At 40.1% G+C, this 12,995-nt stretch overlaps 1 protein-coding gene across 2 annotated transcripts in view; it reads left to right on the top strand.

Annotated features, from left to right (window-relative positions):
• The window catches only part of Reph (Regulator of eph expression), a 124,821-nt gene that overhangs the window by 110,301 nt on the left and 1,525 nt on the right, over positions 1-12,995 (top strand). The window lies entirely within an intron of this gene.

Here is a 12,995-nt window from a genome sequence, read left to right as displayed (position 1 = left end):
TAATAAAGAATTGAATTAAATTGAATTGAATTGAATCGTTGCAAGAATGAAATGTGATGGCGTACTAGCGAACGAGCAGTGTGGGTATATTCGCACCATCTTCTTGGAACCATATGTCATCGTCAGGTCCCGTATTTCTTAAATTTGGGACAAGAAAATGTCTTTCCATTCTGTAATATCTCTCAGAAGTCTCTGTAAAAGATGAGCCAATGGACACGAAGAAAAAGATACCTTCCCGGTGTCTGACACGTTTACTGAGCAAAGGCTGAGGTTGTCGTGTGATTCGTCACCTTCTCGAATATTCAAATAAATGTGTCATAATCCCATCTTTGCAATTGAAAAAGTTTTTGAAACATTTTATTTTTTAGGCGTCGGAACGTTTGTGGCTGTGGTAAAAGTTTACCGACGTTTCAGAGGTAGTTACTGCCTCTATCATAAGAGTGATGAAGAAGATTCCAAATCACTTTGGTCTCTGTATCACAGTTATGTGTACGCTGTCACTAGGTCGTCACGTGTCGTACGTTCGGCCTCCCTGTGTCGCTAAGTAAGACCTACTTAATTACGTATGTCTTATGTCTGGTCTGGTATGAGCCGGGATAGCTCAGTCAGTATAGTGACTAGCTACGGGCTGGACGACCGGGGTTCGATTCCCGATGGGGGCAGAGGATTTTTCCTCTAGCCTCTGCGTCCAGACCGGCTCTGGGGCCCACCCAGCCTCCTCTACAATGGGTACCGGGGTCCTTTCCCGGGGGTAAAGCCGGCCGGGGCGTGATGCTGACCACTCACCCCCATCTAGTGCCTAGGTAAAGGAAGAGAGGAGCTATACCTCCACTCACCCCAAACGCCTACATGGCGTATAGTGGGACAAACTTTACTTTACTATGTCTGGTCTGGTGATTCATCAGTAAAATTCTCCATTTTTGACATGAAATATGTACCTTATCGTTAAGTCTTTAACAGTTTGACACGAGTTAAAAAAATATCTCTGATGTTTCTTACCCACACTGTTTATGTATAAATGTCTCGTCTGTCAAATAGTTACTTGCACTAACATGGTGGTGACGTTATTAGAATGTGGCTTAATGAAGGTTTAGCTTTACCTACTCAAGTACCGATGTTGAATCAATAAATTGAACTCAGATATATAAGCAGCCCCTTAATAAAGTGTGATGGCTGCCCGGTCGTTTCCACTGAAGGCGTGTGCCATAATGATCTAGCAGGGCAAGCAAGCTTCTGTGTTAACTACCGCAGCTGTTGTGATATCACTTTCAGTGACCCAAAATGTAGTGTAGGAAATTACAGGCTTGATGATACGATCCGTGACTTTACAGTGAACCATATGATCGTAATTCTGAAAAAATGTTTAGCCTGGTGTAATAAATAGTGACACAATGCGTTATTATTACCAGTTTATTTAAAAAATATTGTTCTTCAGGTTGTTTTGTAGAAATATATGTGTTAATGGAGTCCATATGTGTTTATTAATAGAAGTTGTGTTATGGTTGTACAGCGACCCGGAATTTCCAGGACAATTGCACATTTGCACACTGTAATTATTTTTATTTTAATTATTTGTATCTTTATTTTTCTCCCTTCCGTCGCTTTTCTATGATTAACTTATTGTTTGTTGCGGGAGCATTAATATGGTCGCGCGCACAGACACAATTTCTTTGAACCCACAGTTTTCAGAAATCTAAATTCCCTGTCTCTTGGAGATTACTCTTTCAAAATTGTTACAGGCCGTGCGACTGTCTGTGAGATCGGAATTTCGCAATTTGTGTTGTGATTTTTATTTCCAGTGAATCGAAAGTTTAATTAAAACCTTTTAAGCTGGTTGTTTTAGTAAATCCTTTTTAACGTAGATGGCAGCGCCTCGCAGTACACGGATTAAATAAATCGTGCTAAATTTTGTTTTAATGATTAGTGCAGTGTATAATTTTTATTCGCAAGAATCAACATGTTTAGCTGTAGAGGTGACAAAAGAAGAACATCTGGAGATAAAAAGGTTCTTGAAAGCAACTTCAGAAATCGCTGAAATATATCTTCAAAACTTTGGCGACTGTAATCAGGCACGGCCCAGTGTAAGAGGGTTGGTTTTCCTTCTACCCTTAAGGAGTCCGGAAATTGATTGTTCTGTATGTTCAGACTGTACACAGCTGGGCGAAAAAAAGCGAACGAACTTCAACGGATCTCCGAGCCTCTAAGGGGGGAATGTAGAACAAAGAGTTGAAAGAGAATACGAACAATCTCTGTAGATGATCTTGGCGTATGACTTCAGCACTGAACACTGAATGTTTCGTCCAGTTTCTTGCGTTGCATTGCGAGACATGAAAATAAATCAGACGTGTGGTGTTTGCTTTATTAGTGCAGAAGTGAAACGTGTTCGAACCCAGTAAACTGCTTTTAGGGTCGTCTCCTTGTATACGTTTCATATATCCTTGTTCAGTCGTTCGGTGGTGGATGAAACAGACGACGGGACGACACGAAGGAAGCCCGTGCTCTGAGCGGGAATCGAAAGGCGACCCCAGTGTTCTACCCGAGACCCTGTGTGCTATCACTTTTTTGGCTAACAGGATCAGTATTAACACACCTTTTCCTGTGCAACACTAATAATGCCCTAAATTTCTCATTTATGAAGATGTATGTATTCTGAGGTGATGCGTCTCGTAGTCTGGTAAAAAAAAAAGTCAACCGACGTTTCAGAAATGCTTGCTACCTTCATCGTGAGGGTGATGGGTAGGCAGAAATCTTTTCTCAAGACAGACATCTTCATAAGTTTGTACAGCAGCTGATAATTAAGATGATGTTCTGTCTGAGGACAGGTCCATATGAACAGGATCCTTCCATCCTTTTCTCGGACTGGGACCTGTTCATATACGTTCTTGGCAGATGATCCAGAAGTGGTTTGCCATTGCCTTCTTCTGTGTGTGAATGGAGTAATTGTTGGGATGCCACGGAGGAAAACTCCGTGTTGCCTAGACCACGGCCTTGCCCAACAACACAAGTTATAAATTCGGGCACCGCCGGGAATCGAACCCGAGACCCCCAGGATTACAAGGCCAGCGTTCTAACCGCTAGACCACCGTGGCTGTCACGTTGAACAATTAGAGGCGTTGAACCGCAGCTGTTGGCATTAGTACAATATATCATCAGCTGCCAGAGTGACTTGTAAATTTAAAATTGTAACAATTTTCATGGAATGTATTCAATTCATACTTTTACTGAGACATTGGGGTGTGACAGGTGTTAGATACTTGGTTAATTTCATCAATGAACATAATAGAGATCTAAAATGCGGTCAGTCAACTTTAATATCATTCACGTTACACGTGGCATAGGCGGCAAGCAGACTGGGATCCTTCATGAAACACCTGTCTTGTCGAAGGAAATAGCCGTCAGTGGTAATTTTATCTTACGGCTGGCAAGTGTTACTTCTGTCTGACCCCCGTGTGCCGACTACTCACTCCCATCGTATGTTTGTCGTGCCATGCCAGGGAATCGAAAATAGAGCTCGTTTGTTGTACGTTTGAAATTCTTTACACGTGGTATATATTGCAGGGTTAATTTCTGGTTGATATGAAAGTATGGCCTGTGTCCTGTTACGTGGCTGAACTGGACATAAACTTTCATGGCAAAGTCATTACTCTGGTATGGGCTTTTAAAAATGTTGGAAGTAGTTCCAGATTTGGCACGAAACCAGATTTCTGTGCCATTGAACCCAAGTAAATATTCTGTAATTTCCACTAGAAGGATGACATATCTGGGCAGCAAACATGGTTTCATCACATGTTTTATAAGACGTGCTTTTTATAACTAGTCGATAATACGAGGGTCGCTCATTAAGTAATGCCCCACATTTTTTTCCTCAGAATATATTTATTCAAGATGGCTGAAATTTAGTGACAATATAAATCAATGTTTCCCTTACACATACTATTTTTCCACATAGTCCCCATCAACTTGTACGGCTTTACGCCATCGTGGAACAAGTGCGTGCATGCCTTGCCGGTACCAGCTCTTGTCCTGTGCATGTAGCCATGTCCTCACTGCTTGAATCACGCTCTCGTCATCTTCAAATCTTGTTCCGCGGATAGCATCTTTGAGTGGCCCAAAGAGATGAAAGTCGGAGGGTGGATGGGGCAGCACCGTCCAACCCAATTTGGTGATTTCTTCCCGGGTTCTCGGACTTGTGTGAGGGCGTGCATTGTCGTGCAGGAGCAAAATTTCTGCTGGATGCTTGTGAGGCCGAGCTCGTCGGAAACGCTTCTTGAGGGTTTCAGGGTCCCGATGTACGCGTCTCGCACCTCTTGGCATTACATCCACAAGAATGAATCCATCACTGTCCCAAAAGACAGTCATCATGACTTTTCCGGCGGAGGGAGTTGTCTTGAATTTCTTCTTTCTCGGTGATTGAGGATGATGCCACTCCATTGACTGCCTTTTTGTCTCCGGCTCAAAGTGGTGTATCCAGGTTTCGTCACCTGTAATGATCCCTCAGCATCAAAACGCTTCCAACAATTCAGAAGAAATTGTTTTCCTTTGAATCCTGTGGTCTGCTGTGAGACTTCGTGGAACCCATCTTGCGCACACCTTCGAATATGCAAGAGCCCGGATAATTGCAATTACACTTCCATTGCTGACTGAAAGCTGTTGGGCCAATTGTCGAGTTGTGACCCGCCGATCCTCACGAATAATGGCATCCGCGCGGTTCAACATGTCTGGAGTGGTGACTGTGGCAGGACGCCCAGAGCGCGGCAGATCATGGAGCTCGGTTTCTTCACTTCCTGAAGCTTTAACTCTCTTAGCCCAGCGACCAACGGTGCTCCTATCGACTGCACAGCTTCCATACACAGCACACAAACATTTATGAATGTTCACCACAGTTTCTTTTTCAGCAAAAAAGAATTCAATTACAGCTCGTTGCTTGTAACGAGAGTCGTTCACAGACGCCATTTTAACAGTTCACTACAGCTCCGCCATTGGTTGGAATCATTTGAAACTCCGTACACGAACGTGAGAAACATCAAATCTCAAGCATGTAAAAGTACACTTTTCTATCTTCATTATTGGCTGAGAAAAAAAATGTGGGGCATTATTTAATGAGCGACCCTCGTAGAAACAATTCGAATTCTACAGTACGATTTAGTAAAAATATATTTTGAGTTAAATATAAGGCTTTGTAGTACAACTGTAAGTTACAGTTTTAAAAATTTGATTTGTATTCGTAATAGTTTATGCAATATTGTGTCCTAAGCTTGTGTCAGAATTTCGATAGAATGCAGTAAGATCTTGTTAAACTTATCTCATCACCTAAATTCTCAACTTCCGAACTCTTTACCTTCGTTTAAACCTACCTTTTCTATAAAGACGAGCGAGCACTGCATGGGAACCTTTACAGCTCGAAAATTTCTCTTTTTACCCCGTGAAATGTAGTGTCTCTCACCTCCCTCTCACCACTTTCTCTTCTCTTTCTCTCATTCGTTCGTGCTTCAGAGGGTTTAAAGGAACACTTGAGTGTATCCTGATCCGGATATCGCTGTCTCTATAATCAGATTTTCCTTTCTCTCAGTTTTTCAACCGGGGGTTTGTTTCAGCAGCGCATTCGAGCATTTTCGCGTCTCTTCTTCGCATTCGCAATCAGTGCGCTATTTATTAAGAGCAGTCTCTTTCTCGTATTCGCAAGTTTGTCGCTCTTGGGCTAACTAATGTTTTCTTAAATGCCTCGTTTAGTTATTTTGATGTTCGTATTTCAAGTTGTTCTTTTATTGCCAGTGTGCGTCTCTGAGAATAATTATCTGGTCGATTTACTCGTGTCTGTTCATTAAATTTGACTCCAAACGCTTACGAATTTACGTCCGACTTTATAATTGTGTACACAAAACTTTCACGAGAGATTAGACTGTAAAAGTAGTTGAAATGCGTCCAATACTCAGGGCCTGATATTCTTTTGTAACTAGGATTTGAGCTTCTCACGGTGGTGAGTACGAAGATGGCTGTCTTCTGGGTTGTAGCGCCGTGTAGTCTTGGTAGACTCCGGTTGTCTGTAGTTCCAACTACGTGTAGTTGAATTATGGGATGTTTAGTACATTGGAAAGGATGTGGTAGGAAGGGGTCGTGGAATTTATGCCCAGAAATTTACTTCAAGGGACTGAGAATACCATGATATCAGTGTCCAAGTAAAAACGACCGCGCGGACACTGCGACCGGCTGAAGGATTGTTAACATTTTCAGCAAAGATTGTATGTCGCTCGCTGTTGTTGGTCTTACGGATAGAACGAGGCTACTCAATGTGTAATTTTTGTAACTTTTTCGATGTTCTGGTGTTAACCGAAAGTTCTTGTATTTTCGGTTAGAGGGCACAACGTACTTCATATTTCCAGTGTTTGCTGTTTGCAAACACCTTAATAAATGAATGAATAACTGAATTATTATTGTTTTTATTATAAACTTTTAATATCTAAATATAAGTGTTTTGATACTCTGCAGTTACGACTTCTGAGAAGTTATGTAATTTCAAGGTTAAAACTGTTCTATTTTTTCCATCTATCCTTAAAGGAGGTTAGTGTTATCAACACGCTGTCTCCGTGTCTGTAAACGTTTCGAGCCATTTCACCGATTATTTTTATACTTAAGTTTACTTATCTAAATATGACATTACGACTACAGTATTTGTACGATCCAGGTCTTTACAGTAAGGAAAGGAGATTTATATTTCTTCCTGAAACTCGTTCATATAAGTAGGTCTGTTATAGTCTGGTCTTTATCTCTGTCTGCGCGTTCAATGGCTGACCAGGAACAAATACTTGGAAAGGCGCTTTCAACACATTAACATAAGTTTAGAGATAAACCCAAACTATCTCCTTATATGAACATGTCGTTTGTTCATAATTTATGCCAGTCAACTTCAAAAATTAGCTCGGCTCTGGGAAACGGCCAGTCATATTTTACAGTCTCTTATAGCACACCGACGGGTATAGAAATTTCAGAGTAACATTCTGAGCACGCATAACATGGTAGATGGAATTGGAATGCATGTCACGTTTTACCCCAAAATGTGTAATTCAATTCATTACGATAAACCTGTCATACATTGTTAAAGCTATGGACTTTATCCTACAAAATTGAAATCAAGTATTTTATCATGACTGACGTTTTTTTTTTTGTTAATTAGCCAGATGCATTTAATAGATTAAAAATTTGATCTTCTATAATAACTGCATATTACGTCAAATATGGTATTCTTTAGAATGATAGAATTATTTATATAGCTTTAATTTCTTTATTAGCCCAGGGTGGTCCAACATTTTTTTTCTTTTGGCCCCAAGCATTATTGTTTACAACTAATGGCCAGTTTTCGTTATCTGTAAAAGTAATTACTGAGATATTAAAAATTACCGCAGTGTATGCTCATGTATGTATCTTATTGAAATGTGCAAATATTGCTCTATAGTTGCATATTATTTTAAATTTACCCCTGCGACAGCTGGTATCTGACGTAGTTTTCAAATCGAATACGTACATTTCACGGCGTGATTTTAAGGCCAGTGGCGTGCGTCGTACTTTTGCGCGAAGGAGCAGACTAGAAAATATAATTTTAGGGACACGGTTTCAAGTGGTCTCTGGCCGGATGTGGCCCTCGGGCAGCCAGTTTGACCATGGTAAATTAGCCTATTATTTAGTGCGTCCACAGAACATTAACTTTTCAGAGAATCTAAAGTCATTGGTGTTCCATTAGGACTGTCCAATTATAAGCTAGAGGCAGATTGTCTCTGTACAAGTGTGAGGGGAACTGCTGGGGTCTCAATCAATGCGAACACTGATAGTCCGATAGACTTTGCAGTGCCTATAGACATTCATATGGTTGCGCAACGCTCATAAAATTACACTAAATGTTGCGTGCAATTATTTATTTTTCATATAAAAATTACGTACCCCATGAAATAAGGCGAAACGTGTTTAATGTGATAGTCTGATTCAAAAATGTTCCATTTAAAACGTAAATGTAACTAGAACATTGTTTGTAAACAACAAAAATAATAACACAAACTGGTTGATTTTTTAGTTTTTATATGTTCGGAACAACTTTACAGCAGGAGATGGCTGTCTTGTGGCCTTGATGATAGTAGGCTGCAAGTACCTCTGAAACGTCGGTCCATCATTGCACCCGCACAGCTTTCGCGCAGCTGGCGTGGGCAGCGGCCTAGCAACCAGGGTGATGTGGACTTGAGTACCATTGGAGAGGTTCTGAGTTCATTTTTGTAATACGAATGAAACGTGCTCATGACAAATTTGGACTTATTTCGTCCTTCGTTCGCATTAAGCGTCATGGCTTAGCGTTCCTTGGCATAGTTGCAAGTGTGACTTGTAGTGTCTGAGTATACGCCGCCTGGAGATGTAATTATTTGATTTTTACATTGTGAAATAATTTTGATTGCAGATCCATGTCGGAGGATTTCGTTCATTTGACGGGGGATGTTTATTAATCAACTTATTTTCCGCAGTAGGATTACTGCTTCATTACTAAGGCACAAACCATGAATCAATTTTCATCCTTTGTGTCTTGGAACTGTGGTTTTGTTTGCATTTATCTGTAATTTGAGTGGTTCAACTGTTTTACCTTATTTTTTCGAATGATTGGATGACGGGCTTCAAAACAATATTCCCACCAGTGATTCAGGTCGATTAGTCTGTTCATAATTTATTTGATACCAGTACCTTACGAGTACAGTTTGGAGCAGAACAAAATAACTCGCTATATCCTGTGCTCTGTTAGGTTTTGCAGTGATTGCTTGGAACACCGAGGAAGTTATAAATAAGACAATGTCCTGTGATTGATCAGTCTTTGATTTCGCGTGTTTTAGAAGACGTCATTTGTTTCCAAAATACGTTACTCTTGGTCCAAAAATTTTGTAGCATCACATCACCTCTCATATCTCAGGAGGCGTACATGTTCTATAAGTAAAAATAAATATTCTAAACTAAATGAACTTTCCCTTCTTAGTCCGATGGTAACTGTAGTAACTTTGAATTTTGTATTTCTCGATTTTATGTGATTCTTATTGTAAACAGATGTTATTTACTTAAACGGCGTTAACAAGTTGATCTTGGAATGGAGAAGAGTTGTGTTTTCTTTGCGGTACGGAGAGAATTCTTAAATGTTATGCTGCTGATCCTCGACTTCAGATGGTCAATGAATTGGAAGGTGTGTATATTCTCTGTGCGTGTGTCGTTATATTCACTGACATCGTTTGCTTTGTTTTATTTAATAAAACACGAAAGATAAACTTGTTTCAAGTTTATAGCTTATGTCGAACGAGTAATGAAAATTAACATCTCTGCCGTTTAAATATTCGTATCTGTACCAACTGTGAAAAGCAATATAAATTATCGTCGGAGGAAGAAAGCGACTGTTTATTATTACATCAAGGTTATAAGGTGTTAATAGTTTCGACACCGAAAGTAGGCTTTGATCCTTGTGTGATTTCTCATTGACTGTGTTTCAGACCGTCCAGATCCGGCCAAAGGTGCTGTATAAACGCGTATAATCGAGCCAGCATCAGGCGTACCACCATCATTCTTTTGCTGAAATTAACTTTTTAAAGCCTAGTGGTAACGATATATATCAGATAAACAGTAAATAACCCCAAATTTTGTAGTTATGTTTTCCACATGATTCTCAATATAAACATCGATTATATCTTTAAGAATAAGTAATCATTTTATCTTTGTAATGGTGAAGTTTTATTTATTTTTGTGGTACGGGCTGAATTATTAATATTATTTACACCTGCTTTGGCTTTAGAGTTGATGACTGTGTGATGATTAATTTCTTCAGAGCAACTGGGCGGAAAATCTAACGGTATACGGGATGTACGAAATATAATACATATTTTTGGGACAGCCTGTATTCGTCTTTCCACTTTACAATGTGGATAGATGATTATGGGATATGAGCTATATATAACGTGTGTAGTTAACTCGTAGGCTACATACCGGCACACGAAAGAATGAATTTCGTTATTGACGGTTCGAATTTTTTTTTTAAAAAAATATAAGCAGTTGACATTTTGCAGATTCAATTTTATAAACACCCCGTAAAAACTAAAAAAAAGGAGAAGTTTTTGGACAAGAATTTTGTGTTTAAGAGCGTTATCCTGTAGGTAAACAGTGCTTCAGCACATGAAGATAATTTCTATAATATTAAAATCCTAGGATTAGTATTCGTTGTATGAACTAAGCTTTTAATGTTGATAATCTTCTTTAAAGAACGTTATTAAAAATAAATTCTTTCGTAATTTAAAGCTTAGTGACGCATTATTCATGAGTTAACTGGCACAGTGCTCGCTTCTTCTGCGTGCTTAATACGGTTGAGAAGAACTTATCTTTGAACCCTTAGGTGATTTAAGGTTTTCACGGTCGTGAAGATACCGGTTATGGCCTGTGGGTTGCGACGTTTCGGAGAAATGTTTAGGGCGTCATAACAAAACGCACCACAGTCGTTGCCATTTGCTTCTTAAAAGTCGTCGTGCCTTCCGATATGACGTCGAAGTTTCTTAGATCTGAGGTTTGATTTCGGTGTCCTGGTTGTGGGTTGGTTTTGTGAGCGTCTCTGTCTCTAAACGCTGTGCCAACAACACAAAAAAGGAACTCCCGTTCCACCGTTTCAAAACGTGTCACCAGGTTAAATGATCATCTGTAAGCCACAACAGTTTCAGTTAGACGTTCACTTTTACCCAATAAATACAAGGCAAGGCAGGTCTCAGACATTATGGACGTGCCCGTGTGTTTGAGAGATGAGGCACGTAATAATGTTGATAATCTTCTGTGACTTTGGAACCCTCAGACTCGTTGGTTGATGCCCAACGTTTCGGAGAAATTTAGTGTCTCCATCTTCAGTCTCCGGGACTATTTAGTAGCCACGGAACGTCACGCCGTAGTTAATATCATTGCGCTGATGCACTATGAATTTTTGTACGAGCGTGTATGGATTGCACAGAAAGAGTCTCTTCACCACGAAATGTTTATCAATTCTGTTTACAACGTATTCCGAAACATTTTTCGCCATATAAATAGCCTATGTAAAATGTTGGTCACTGTTGTCCGATTTGAACCAAAATTGGGATTTGTTGACGAATTTTAGCAGGATTCCGAAGTAAGCACATTCATGGAGTGGATAGGCAGACATGGCCAAGTTGATAGCAGAATTTTTGCAATTTCGATTCGAACGCGACGTGATTAAAAAACTCAGTGACCACCAGCAGTTTGTCACATTACACCGGATATTAATGTGACTAAGCCCTGTTTTGATGAAAAGGCTTGCATTGAGACACTGAAATAAACAACAACAAAAAACTTCTGTTCCTACTTTCAGGTGGTTGGTTATTATACTGATCATTCTGGTCCAACAACGTGGCCTGGTGGTTAGCGTACTAGTCTAGGAGGTCCCAGTTCGATCACAACCGTTGCTAGAAGTGTTAAAACATAAATAAGGCTCTTAGTATAATGCCATCCGCCCATGTGAACACTGAAATATAGACCAAAGTCTCGAATTGTAGTACATATCCCAACCTAATATGTTGGTATAATGAATCAGACATTGTCACAAACCTTTAGAGAACATGAAATTTGGTACCGTGATTGGGCTCGCCAGTAAATCGAATCGGCTTCACGTTAGCCTGTGGCCAGAGTTGTTTTGATATCGTAGTCTGTAAGAGGATTTCATAAAATAAATCCTACCAATATATGGAATAATGGTTCGTGTTTCGTAATGATATTTTGTTAATTATTTTCATGCAATGTTTACGGGTTTCTATTTGTATGCGATAACGCGAAACTGCATCGCATTAACAGTTATTAATTTCGCTTAGTCAAAACATCAGGCATTGAATCTACCGATTTCATAATACATTTTAGTGAATAACTTGCATATAAGTTTTTCGTTTTGTTTCTGAGCGATTTATTTTGAATAGCGGTGATGCAGCTTAGATACACAAAGACGGATGCTGTAAAGTGTTAAATACAGGAATTAAATTGATTCCTCGTTCCACTCGCTTCAATAAGAGATGCTAAAATGTCTCGTGCCTCTCCAGAAATTGGTGGCAAACTGTAACAATATATTAGAATTTCCCCATAGCTGCAGTCTGGAAAACTGCTTATTTTCCACTGTTTTGCTTCGTTAACGTTCGCTTCTGGGTCGAGAGTGGACGGCCCTGTTAATTACTTTAGAAGTTTAGAGCTGTACTAAACATTTACGACACGTTGTAGTATGGAAGGATGCCATTGTGTTTAATAGTCCAATAAGCATGTCTTGGAGTGTTGCCTGCGGACAGACATGTAGCAAGTGGCGTTTTGATACAGAAATAATAGCAACACTTTGCAGAGGACAGTAACTGCCCGGTTGTGTTAGGTTTTGCGTTTTTTTTTTTGAAAAGGTGGAACACCTCGCCTGAATTAGTGGCTTGTGGTCCGTGAGGAAAAAGCACACAGAGCCCTAAACCTTATACACTAATCTGTTTTTTAGTGTTGCGGTGAAGCGGTTCTGTCCGTGTGCAACGCCATCTGCGAATGGGGCCCAGTATTCATCCCGCAGACGAAACATGAATGAACGTTGAGTTCGTCGTCGAAATTGCACTGACAGCGGAAAATCGAAGGACTCGTTGGAGAAACTGTATTAATGCCACTTTGTCCCCGTGTCTGATCTGGACGCGATTCCGGACCTTCGCGGTAAGAAGCCGGCGGCTAACCCTCCTGAGCTGTCATGTCCTCGTGCCAATCTGCTTCAAACGTTCATGTACTTGCACACGAGATCGTCCCGTTCGTATTCGATACGTCCCGGGTTTAAATCTCGGTATTTTGATGTTATCGTGATGAGCATTAATACGTGTAAGTAAGTCTGATTGTCGCCAGCTATTTAACGATGAGGTAAAAGGTAAGCACCACAGCATGCAGACATGGATGAATGGAGGTGTAGCTCTACGCATTCTTAGTCTCGGTAT

The sequence above is a fragment of the Zootermopsis nevadensis genome, unplaced genomic scaffold (assembly GCF_977971745.1).
Source record: "Zootermopsis nevadensis isolate Lab colony 2312 unplaced genomic scaffold, Znev_1.0 Znev_ptg000011l, whole genome shotgun sequence".
NCBI classification, from domain to species: Eukaryota; Metazoa; Arthropoda; class Insecta; order Blattodea; family Termopsidae; genus Zootermopsis; species Zootermopsis nevadensis.
This window is presented reverse-complemented; position numbering and strand designations above follow the sequence as displayed.